Here is a 12,979-nt window from a genome sequence, read left to right as displayed (position 1 = left end):
TATGGAACTGGCATAAAAACAGACATGCAAACCATGGAAGAGAACAGAGAGCCCAGAAATAAACCACACATATACAGTCAACTCATCTTAAACAAGGATGTTAAGAATAGACAATGGGGAAGGATATTCCCTTTAATAAATGGTGTTGGGAAAACTGAATATCCACATGCAAAATAACAAAATGGGACTCTTATTTTACACCATACACAAAAACAATTCAAAAGAGATTAAAGACTTAAATGTTAACAACTGAAACCATAAAACTTCTAGAAGAAAACAGGAAAAAGCTTCTTGACATTGGCCTTGGTAATGATTTCTTGGCTATGATACCAAAAGCACAGGCAACAAAAGCAAAAATAAACAAGTAGGATTACATTAAACTAAAAAGATTCTGCACAGTAAAGAAAAAAATCAATCAAACTGAAAAGGAAACTTACAGAATGGGTAAAAATATCTGCAAACCATATATTTGATAAAGGGTTAATACCTTAAATATATAAGGAATTCCTATAATTCAATAGCAAAAAACAAATAACTAAAAATGGCAAAGGACTTGAATAAACATTTCTCCAAAGAAGATATACCAACAGGTTTATGAATAGGTGCTCAGCATCACTGAACACCAGGGAAATGCAAATCAAAACCACAGTGAGCCAAAATCATACTTATTAGAATGACTTATTTTTAAAAAAGATAACAAATGCTGGTGAGGATATAGAGAAAAGGGAACCCTTTTACATTCCTTGGTAGGAGTGTAAATTGGTGGAGCTGCTATAGAAAACAGTATGAAGGTTCCTTTAAAAATTAAAAATAGAATTATCATATAATCCAGAAATCCCACTTCTGAGTATATATCCAAAGGAACTGAAATAAGAATCTCAAAAAGATATCTGCACAACCATGTTAATTGCAGAATTATTCACAACAGCTGAGACATGGAGGAAGCAACATAAACGTCCATTGATGGATAAATAGATAAAGAAAATGTGGTATATACAACCAATGGAATATTATTTAGCCTTAAAAAAAGAAGGAAATCCTGCTGTATGTGACAATATGGATAAACCTGGAGGACATTAAGCTAAATGAAATGAGCAAATACCAAAGGAGAAATACTACATGACACCACTCATATGAGGCATCTAAAATAGTCAAACTTTTAGAAGCAGAGAGTAGAATGGTAGTTGCCAGGGGCAGAGGAGAGGAAAAAATGGAGAGATTATCAATCAAAGGGCACAATGATTCAGTTATACAAGGTAACTAAGTCTTATAGATATACTGTACAGCACTGTGCTTATAGTTAACAATACTGTATTGTATACTTAAAAACTGCTAGAAGTGTAGATCTTGTGTTCTTATTAGAAAAATTAATAACAATAATAAATAGGGTGAGTAAAAACTTTTGGAGATGATAGATATATTTATGGCATAGATTGTGGTGATGGTTTCATAGATACCTACTTATCTCCAAATTCATCAAGTTTTAAATGTGTACAGATTTTTGTTTGTCATTCATACTTCAGTAAAGTGCTTTAAAAAAAATCAGTATTTGAAAGGGCAAATAAAACTTTTTTATCCACCATGTAACTAAAAGCAAACATTAAAGTGTGATGTTGAATCATGTATGTTGATATGGAATTAATCAATGTTTTATGAGACTGATCAAGAGTTAAAACTTTGGTTATCTAATTCACTTTTTAATGATTAAAAATGTTATCTCTTTTTAAAAAACTATATGCTAAATTAAAGGATGAATTTTAGTGTATGTAAATTATACCTCAAAATCAAAAGCAAAAAAAACAAAACAGGGGGAAAAACACACACACAATGAAATACCACTGCACACTTACTGGAATAGCTAAAGTTTAGAAATTCAAAATGTTGACAAAGATGTGGAACAACTAGAACTCTCACACACTGCTGTTGGGAACTTAAAATACTACAACCACTCTGGCAAACTAGCAGTTTCTGTGAGTTAAACATATACTTACCATATAACTCAGCGATTATACTCCTAAGTATTTAAGCCCCAAATCATGTATCCATACAAAGACTTGTACACAAATGTTCACAGTAAGTTATTTCACAAAGCCAAAACCTGGAAACTACTCAAATGTCTATCAACAGGTGAAATGATAAATTATGGTATGTCCTTTGTATTCAGTCTTGGCATATTGCCTTAGTATTCAGTGAAATATTACCCAGCAATAAAAAGACATGAACTACTGATAAAACAATATGGATCTCAAAAATATTATGCTGAGAGAAAGAAGCCAGAGGCAAAAGAGTATATATTCTGTGATTTAATTTACATAAAATTCTAGAAAATACAACCTAATCTATAATGATGGAAAGCAGATCAGTGGTTGCCTGGGACAGGGGAGGGAAGGAGAAAAGGAGGACCTGCAAACTAGCACAAGAAAACTCTTAGAGGTGTTTCACTCAAACTTTTGAACGATGGAAATAGTCTGTATCTTGATTGTGGTGATGGTTTCATGAGTTTATACATCTGTAGAAACTCACTAAAGTGTATGTGTTAAATGGGTATACTTTGTTGTGGGTAAATTATACTTCAATAAAAGTTTTTCTTAATTAAAAATGAAAAAATAAATTGAAATAAAAATCAACTTTAGATTTAAAATTTAAAAATAAACTTTATATTAGAAATTAAATAAAATAAATTGAAATTAAAAATAAAATTTCACTAACCCAACATGTGATGATAACCTTGAACAAAGAAATTCTGTTTCCTTCAACATTCTATTTTCTAATACTATTTAAAACACACTTTCATAGATATTGAAGACGTGTCCAAGGATGCCAAACTAAGAATCCTCATTGAGAATTTAAAGTCACTGTTTCATGAAGCACTTCATCCTGAAATTGGAGGCCAGATATAAGATACCAAATTTGAGCTTGAGGATATTGAAGGTCAATTTAGCATTCAGTAAAATCAGCATTCCTGATGGATAAAAGAAATAACTGCAAAGAGAAGAAATACTACTTGAATTAGTTTCAGCTGATAGAGGGAGGCATGGCTGCTGAATGAAAAGGGTCTCTTGGTATTCAAAGCAGCATCTTGGTTATAATTCTGGAAGACAATTGCTGTGAGGGTTGCATGGCCAGTACTATGCATGCAGCTCTGAGAGCTACAGACCTCAGCTATGATTAAACCAGACAGTTACTGGAGGCCCCCACAGGCAAAAGAACATGCTATAGGAGAAAAAGTAGTTATATTTTGGCAAGAATGTAATAATATACTCAGTCCTGGACACTTGGTAAATGCTTTACATATATTATTTCCAAACGTTTAAGACAACAAGGTGAGATATTCTAACTTTATAAATCTGAAAACGTCTGCATAAGTTACTTGTACAAATTCTTATAGCCAGAGAGTTTAATGTTGGGATTTCAACTGATTGAATCCAACTAATTTTCAAGACCTTACTTTTCTCACTGCAACAGGATGTTTCCATGCAGAACTACATAAAAACGTACATAAAAATAACCACTAAAAAAAAGTTTGTAAACTTTGATGAAGTTACCAAATTTCTGAAACATTATTGGTTTGTTTGACAGAAGACGATTGGGATCACTTTTTTTGAGAAATGTCTTTATCGTAAATGTCACTGCTCTCCAAAAACGTTGAGAGATTCCTCCTGGTAGGAGAGGAAACATTGTAATGTACAAACTATGCAGTTTCATTGTATTAATCATTCCATACTGCAGTTTGCAGATGTATTTCAGATTTTCTTTTTCAGGAAATATTTAGAAGTTGCTGTCATTAAGTAATATTAAACTAAAGCCTAAATAAAAATTAAAATAAAGGGATATTTGAAAACATTAAATTGAGAAGTTTTTTTGTTTTAAATCTACAGAATATATAAGAACATAGTGAAACATGAATAGACATATGACAAATCCTACATAACACAAAAATGTAATATAAAACCTAAGTAAATGTAAAACCAAAATTCTAATTACTGTAAAATTTTTATATAATTGAGATAATAAGAGAATAGGCCATTATATGCAACACTTGAGATATACAAGATGTAATGATAGTCCAAGAACTCTTTTAGATCAGATGTAAGGATACCTATATTTCCAGCTCAAACACTCAGGCCATGTATTTATAAATTATAATTAGCTATTTACATCTTTGAAGCTTGTTATTTTGAGTAGAAGGGATTCACCGACCTGTGGTTGATAGATATGCTACTAACTGTAAAGGTAGGAAGAAGTAACAATTGGGGGAAATGGATCATGGAAGTCAGTACTGGCTGCAGAGTACTCAGACTTGAGTAAGCATGAATACTCTTAATAGAGTAAATCAAAAATATTTAAGTTCATGCAACCTTAGTCTAGGGCTAACCAATAAGGATCATGCTTAGACATGTGCTGCCATTCTTCTATGTCACCAGAGCTTGATATGAGAACGCTTGCCCTTTTATGGTTCTCATTTCACCTTAAAGGTGACTCCGTGAGATGACTGCTTGAAAATGTCAGGTGGTCTAAGTTGTGTTATCAAAGAAAGAATTAAAACAAACTTAAGAAATAACCCACTTACATATGTATATATGTATGTATTTTGCTGTAGTCATATTGTCTTAGTATTAAGATTTTTCAGGTTTCTACACTCACTGTGCACATATTTATTTACTGTTTAAAACAGGCCAGACACTAGGAAAGCTGTTCATGAAACCAATGGCAAAGCAGGATACGGACCCAGCTCTGAAATAGCTTATGTTTATGAGGAAAATATAGACAAGAGTGGCTTAGAAAAAAAAAAAAATAGTCTAAACTACTATTGGCAACAAAATTCATTTTTTCTTTTCTTTTTTTTTTTTCATTAGAATTCCTTTTTAAAAAGCAGACTATTTTGCTTAGCAAAACACCTTATGGAGAAATAACCTTCAAATCATAATTGGAATTGGCTAGGCATCAGAGATAGTTGAAATGTTAAACACTGGACAGTTAGAAGGATGAAGAAAGAATAGGAAGGAGATGGGATTGAGGAAGGGTTTGAGAATATGAGAGGGGACTAGAACTTTAGGCCAGTCAGTTTCTCTAGAAGCGTGCATAAGTGAGGGACTTTAACATTCAGGAATGTCTATGATTAATTTTTAATTTGTTGTTGTTCCGTGCTGGCTATAATTTAAATTCACTCAGTTTATTCATACCTTAATTCAGTCATACAGTCTTGAATCAGTGATATATCAGGAAGAAAAGGTGGGGAATGTATATATAATCACATATACAGGACTTGGGTGGTATCCAGGAGTGCAATGCTGGAGAAAAAAGAACCACACATCAAAGAGCCAACACACAAAATCAGCATCAACCATTTAGTGGAGACAGGTATATTGGAATGGATACTGGTTTTCTCATCATGTATATGAATCGCATGTTACCCATCAATACAGTTTAATGTTGAGACAGTTAATTTTATGTGTCAGTTTGATTGGGCCACAGGGTGCCCAGATATTTGGTTAAACATTTTGGGTGGATCCATGAGGATGTTTCTAGATGAGATTAACACTGAAATTGGTACACTGAGTAAAGCAGATTGCCCTCCCCAATGTGGGTGTGCCTCATCCAATCCATTGGAGGCCGGAATAGAACAAAAAACTGAATAAGGAAGAATTTGCTGTCTCTGCCTGTCTTTGAGTTGGGGTATTAGTCTTCTGCCTCCAGTACTTGAAATCTCTTCAGGGGATTTCAGTTTTGCTTTTGGTTTACTATCAATAAATTGATCCAAGTCTCCCATTTGGCTTGTGTAAAATACAGAAGGATCTTGGAGAATGACAGTGTATGACTGTAAGCTTAATTAGGTGTTGACTCCAACTGCAGCAATTTCAGCTACTGTATCCAATGTAGTTTCCTTGCTTGAGCAAATCAATAAACCCCCGTACCTGGTAAGTAGCTATTGGTCTGGCAAATGCCTTCCCTCCCCCATTCCTGCCAATGAGGGCCATCAGAAGCAGTTTGATTTCAGCTGGCAGGGCCAGAAATACACATTCACTGTCCTACCTCAGGGGTGTACAAACTCTCCAACCTTATGTGTCATAATTTAGCTTCCAGGGATCTTGATCACCTTTCCTTTCCACATGACATTACACTGGTCCATTACATTACTTACACTGATTGGACCTAGTGAGCAGAAGTAGCAGCTACTCTAGACTTACTGGTAAGACATTTTTGTGTCAGAGGATGGGAAATAAATGCAACAAAAATTTAGGAAGCCTTCTACCTCAGTAAAATGTCTAGGGTCCAGTGATGTGAGACATGCTGAGATATCCTTTTTAAGGTGAAGAGTAAGTTGTTGCATCAGTCCCCTCCTCCAAAAAAAAAAGAGGCACAATACCTAGTAGAACTCCTTGGAGTTTGGAGTCAACTGATTAATCACTAGGGTGTGCTACTCTGGCTCATTTACCAAGTGTCCCAAAAAGCAGCTAGTTTTGAGTGGGGTCCAAAACAAGAGAAGACTCAATAACAGGTCCAGGTTTCCATACAAATTGCTCTGCCGCTTGGTCAAATGATCCAGCAGATCCAGTGGTGTTTGAAGTGTCAGTGGCAGATTTGGATAGTGTTTGCTACCCTTGGCAGGTCTCTTTAGATGAATCACAGCGCAGATTCTTAGGATTCTGGAGAAAAGCCCTGTCATTCTCTGCGGATGACTACTCTCCTTTTGAGAAGTAGCTCCTGTCCTCCTGTCAGGCCCTAGGAAAAACTGAATGATTAACGACAGGCCACTTACTTACCATGTGTCTTGAGCTGCCCATCATGAACTAGATACTACGTGACCCATCCAGCCGTAAAGGTGGATTGCACAGCAGCATGCCATCATCAAATGGAAGTGGGATATAAGTGATTAGGCCTAAGCAGGCCCTGAAGACTCATGCAAGTTACATGGAGAAGTAGCCTAAATGTCCATGGTCCCCACTCCTGCTACGCTGCCACACAGGGGTCTCTCTCCCAGCCTGAACCTATTGCCTCATAGGTAGTTCCCTATGATCACTGGACCAAGGAAGAGAAGACTCAGGCCTGGTTTACAGATGGTTCTGCACAATAAACATGCACCAGCAGAAAGTGGACAGCTAGAGCACCGTAGCACCTTTACAGGACATCCCTGAAGGACAGCAGTGAAAGGAAATTCTCCCAGTGGGCAGAATTTCAAGCAGTATACCTAGTTGTTCACTTTGCTTGGAAGGATAAATGGCCAGATGTGCAATTATATACTGAATTCATGGGCTGTAGCCAATGGTTTGGCTGGATGGTAAGGGAACTAAATGGAACATGATTAGAAAACTGATGACAAGCAAATTTGGGGAAGAAGTATCATAAATGGGTAAAAAACATGAAGATATTTGTCTCCGATATGAATACTCACCAAAAGGTGACCTCAGCAGAAGACAATTTTAATTAATTATCAAGTGGATAGGATAACCTGTTCTGTGTATACCTATCAGCCTTTTTCCTGAGCCATCCCTGTAATTGCCCAATGGGGGCTCCTGAACAAAGTGACCACAGTGGCAAAGATGGAGGCTACACATGAGCTCAGCAACATAGACTTTCACTCACCAAAACTTACCTGACTATGGCTACTTCTAAGTGTCCAATCAGCCAACAGCAGGCATCAACACTAAGTCATCAATATGGTACCATTCCATGGGTTGATTTGCCAACTACCTAATGGCAGGTTGATTATATTGAACAACTTCCATCATGGAAGAGGCAGTGTTTTGTTGTTATTGGAGTAGACACTTACTCTGGATATGGACTTGACTTCCCTGCATATAATGCTTCTGCCAAAATATCATCTGTGGACTTACAGAATGCCTTATCCACCATCATGTTATTCTACACAGCATTGTTTCTGATCAAAGAACTCACTTCACAGCAAATGAAGTGAGTGCAAGGGGTATACGCTCATGGAATTCACTGGTCTTTCAATGTTCCCCACAATCCTGAAGCAGCTGGTTTGATAGAATGGTAGAATGGCCTTTTGAAGATTCAGTGCCAGCTAGGTGACAATGCCTTTCAGGGTTGGGACAAGCTTCTTAGCTGAATCAGCAACCAATATTTGGTGCTATTTCTACCATAGTCAGGACTCACATATCCAGGAATAAAGGTGTAAAAATGGAAGTGGCACCTCTCCCTATTACCCCTAATGATGCTCTAGCAAGTTTTGCTGGCTCATACTGTAATCTTATGCTCTGCTGGCCAAGAGGTATTGGTTCCAAAGGGAGGAATCCTTCAATCTGGAGATACAACAATGACTGTACTGAACTGGAAGTTAAAGCTCCCCAGACACTTTGGACTCCCGTGCTTCTGAATCAACAAAGGATGTTACTGTGTTGACTGGAGTGACTGATTGTGACTACAAAGGGGAAACTGGACTGCTCCTCCACAATGGAGGTAAGGAAGAGTATGTCTGGAATATAGGAGATCCCATAGGGCATCTCTTAGTATTACCATGACTTGTGATTAAGGTCAATGTTAAACTATAATAATCCAATCCAGACAGGACTACTAGTTGCCCACCCCACCAGGCAAAGAACCACAACCAGCTGAGGTACTTGCTGAAGCAAAGGGAATGCAGAATGAATAGTGGAAGAAGGTAGTTATAAATATCAGCTTCAACCACATGACCTGTTAGAAAAATGAAGACTGTAACTGTCATGAATATTTCCTCCTTCTTTTGTTATGAATATGTCTGTGTGAATGTACAGCAAATGTCTTTGTTTTCTTCTCTGTCTTATTTCCTTATCATGGAACATAAGATGTCCTGACTTTTATCATAGTATTTAAGTATTGTTAACTTTACATCATAGTATTTAAGTTATGGCATATCAAGGAGAAAAGTAAACATCAATCTTCTGGGGAAGAGGTTAGTGCATGTTTGGTTATATATAGCATAGTTGTATCATGTTAGGTAGAATTGTGGCCTTGTTATTTTCTTTACTTGGAAATTAAGTATAGCTAAAGGAGATGCATATGGGTGCCAAGTTGACAAGGAATAGCCTTGTGATGGTTAACTTTATATGTCAAATTTACTAGGTCATGGGTGGCCCAGATATTTGCTTAAACGTTATTCTGAGTGTGTCTGTGAAGGTGTTTCTAGATGAGATTAACATTTGAATCAGTAGACGGAGGAAAGCAGGTTGCCCTCCCCAATGTGAGTGAGCCTCATTCACTCCATGGAAGGCCTGAATAGTGCAAAAATGCTAAGGGAGAATTCATTCTCTCTGCATGACTGCCTTCAAGCTGGGACATTAGTCTTCTTGTGCCCTCAGACGCGGACTTGGATTGGAACTTACACTGTTGGCTCTCCTGGTTCTCAGGCTTTCAGACTCAGACTAGGGCTGTATCATCATCTTTCCTGAGTCTCCAGGTTGCCTCCTGCAGATCTTGGAACTTCTCAGCCTCCATAACTGCATGAGCCAACGTCTTACTTTTTTACATGTGTGTGTGTGTATGTATACATATATATATATATATATATATATGTTATTATCTCTGTTTCCCTGGAAAAAGTATTATAAGAAAAGTACATAGGGAGGATGCCCAAACTTCTCCATCTGTAGAATCAGGGAAGCTTTTTCAAGCAGTTTATATACTGTAAACTATAAGCAGTTTATATTTAATCTGAAGACTCTTTCAAGAGGTGTGAGCTGAGGAAGAGAAGCAGCTAAAGAAACCATGGACGAAACTAACACAACATTGTAAAGCAATTACACTCCAGTAAAAGAAAGAGTTTTAATTTTTACTATGGGAAAAACATTAATACTGATGGAAGAAAGCCAGAGGATACTCAAATGTGGAAGATACAAGAAAAGGATGGTATAAGTAACAGATAAGGAAAAGGTGATAATATCCTGATATTAAGACAGAAGTAGAGGGGAGGGGAGCTTCCAGTACAATTAGGGTAACATTTGAATAATGTAAGGAGGCACTATTAATATTATCCTGGGATGACCTGCATAAAATGAGATTGTTCTTGGAAAACTGGGGCTTTCCTAATAAAGAGAAAGAAAAAAACGGGTGAAGAGACATGTTGTGGATAAGGTGGCAGAAAGCTGAGAGAATTTACTTGATGGTTTTTATACCTTCTGTGAAGTATATAGTCATCTAGTGAGACTGAAAGCTGAGATAAAGTCATTTAGTGAAAAGAAAGGTGAGTAGATAGGGTAGAGTTCGGAGAGTAGAAAAGCATTAACTGCCAGCTGTGTGAAATGAGAGAACGCTAACTAGAATGGAAACGTTAATTGGCGGTACTGAGCACTCAGTTAAAATGGAGAGCATGCCTGTAACAGAGAGCAAGATTTGCATTTGTGGTTCTTACTCTAGGAGAGCTCAACGGCCTGGTGATCAGATTCAGAATCAGAGTTTTCTAGATGGGTTTTATGTAAGGAAAATGGGACAAAAAATAGAGCACTGTCTCCAAAGTAGGGGTTGATTTATTGTGGTGTCACAAGAAAATTTTTAAATTTGTATTTTTTTATAAATTTTATCTTGCCAATTTTCCAATTATTTTAAAGTAATTATTTAATATATTTAATTATTTAATAAAATAAGTTAAAACTAATATTATGTGTTACTTTATTATTATATTTTATATATTTACATAGATAGAGACAGAGAGGGAAGAGGGTAAGCATTCAAAAATGGCTTTCTGAAAGCAGTGTGAAACCCAGGTAAGATATATTTGAACATATATTTATTTAAGTCTATGATATAGTCTAAGAGATGCTAAACCATGAAAGTTGAGTTCATTAAAGCCTCTCATCCCTGGTGTCCTGTACTTACCTTTTTCTCACCTCCTTCTGACTTATCTTAAACATGTAAAATGAGCATAACTGAGTTAGATAATTGGAAGTATAGGAGCTTTCATCATTGACAACTGTTCCATCTCAGAGCTCTGAAAGCTAAATGTTTCAACATTTGATCAAGAGATGCAGACAGTAGCTGTGGGAGTACTAATACAAATGAAGGGAAGGTAATAATCCAGGGGAAAAGGAGCTCGAGAAATTGAGAGGTTAGGGTTTTATACAAGTCTTTCACACAAACATGAAAATTACCCAGGATGATGATAAAATTCAAGAATAATGATGTAAGACCAAGAAGTTTGTAAATATCAGCCACTTTGATGATTAAGTATACAAAGGATATTATAAAATGTAAAACATGGAATCTGGGGGACATAAGTTTGGAAAAAGTTTTGGAAGAAGTGGCAAGTGAGTTTTCCAGAGAAAAGATACAAATGGAATGAGGGTAAGGATGGACAGATTAGCCAGGACAGTGAGGTCCTGACAAGCTGCCAAAATAGCCTGGGCTGTTTTCTGTTTGATGGAAAGAGAATATTACAAGACGGCTATAGCCTGGGTGGATTCCAGTTTTGAGGAATTCGGGGGCTCTGATGGATGAGACTCTATCCTCTCTGGAAGGGGTCCTTTTCTGTCTAGACAGACTGTGTGGCTCTGGCTTTGAGGTCACTATTCCACTGACTCTCAGGAGTGGTGAGAGGCCTGACCTGTATATAATGAGATTAACAGGCAAAGGGCCTGGAGTCCAGAGGCCACATTCATCACTGAGGATTGTTCCATCTCAGAACTCACTCACCTCAAAGTCCAGAGCATAGTCATGGGAGTACTGGTACAGGTGCAGAGGAGATAGTGGTTCTGGGGAGGACACAAGAAGGAAGTCATGAGATTGAGAGATTAGGGCAACCCATAACACAGCCAACCAGATACGTCACTGTGTAGGTGAGTAGGTGATATAACTGGTACTCAGACACATCAATGGTGTTGTTTGGGTGTTTATCTAATTCTGGAAGTAAAAACCTTCAATCAAAAACTTTTGTATACTATGGTTCCTGCGCTTAAGACGACAGAGAATTACAGGACAGAATTCCTGGCTGCCCTGAATTCCCTCACATTATGGAATTTTCTTCATTTTGAAGAAGGATAAGGAAATGGATGCAAGGAGTAATGGCCTGAAATTTAGTTCCTTCCACTGAAAAACCATGTGTCTTTAAACAATTTAGTTAACTTTCCAGTTTCTTCATCTAGAAAATAATGCCATAAACATTTATTATATATATATATATATATATACATATATATATATTACATATATGTATATTTAAACAACCACTATAACATACTAAAGTAAGTAGAATGTATTTTATATCTCTTTCTTTGAGGGAAATATGTCACAGGTTAAATGATCTGCCTAATGTCACACAATACTATACTAGGTTCTTGCTTGTGGAGTTGAATTTAGAGCCCAGGTCTCCGACAGAGAAATATATGATTTTACAAATTTGATTTGTGAATGGTAACTGCATTTACCCCTATTTTACAAAATAGTAATTTCTGTATCACAGTGAATTCAAGATAGAATTTAACTTAAAAGAAAAGCTGGGAATAAAGCCTCATCCCAATATCCTAAAGAAATCTAGGAATATACTAACCCTGTCTTGACAAGGCACCTTCTTATAAATTTATTATAAGACTCATTCTATATATAAGGAATAAGTATAAAACGTCAATTTGACGTTAATTAGTCTCATGCTTGAGATGCTCAAAGCAGAGGCCAGGTAAAGCCCAGTTAGAAACTATGGGCAAGCATAGATGCCCAAGAGATGTACAAAACTAAAGGTACAAAATTAAATTCTCGCATTTTACCAATCTTGGGCTGAATTGTTAGCAGAGGAGATGTAAGTATTCATGAATGTTCTTCGAGTCAGTTGGAAGGAAGAGTGGAGAGCAAGATGGATGAGTCCTAAGAGGACTCTGAACTGGTTCACCATTGCCCAGAGTAGAAGAGTGGGTACACACACAGTGAGCTTTTACACAGAGTTGCCCATTAGAGAAAGTGGTCTAATCAATTTTTTGTGCATCTGACCAACAATTTTATTAATTGCTCCTTTTGTGTGCTTGGGGAGAAAAAAATAAAGGAGGATAATAGAAGC

The 12,979-nt window shown here is 36.6% G+C and overlaps 1 long non-coding RNA gene across 2 annotated transcripts in view; it reads right to left on the bottom strand.

Moving 5' to 3' along the window:
* Nucleotides 1-985: 985 nt before the first annotated feature.
* LOC309630062 overlaps nt 986-12,979 on the bottom strand; it is a 415,145-nt gene continuing 403,151 nt past the window's right edge. For both annotated transcript variants that reach the window (XR_014245395.1, XR_014245396.1), the window contains one exon: nt 986-11,684. This is a non-coding gene — a long non-coding RNA (uncharacterized lncRNA). The remainder of the gene's footprint in view (nt 11,685-12,979) is intronic.

Source organism: Balaenoptera borealis (genome assembly GCF_965194805.1).
Source record: "Balaenoptera borealis genome assembly, chromosome: 5".
Taxonomy (NCBI): Eukaryota; Metazoa; Chordata; class Mammalia; order Artiodactyla; family Balaenopteridae; genus Balaenoptera; species Balaenoptera borealis.
The sequence above is the reverse complement of the archived record's forward strand: the minus strand, read 5'-3'. Positions and strand labels throughout refer to the sequence as shown.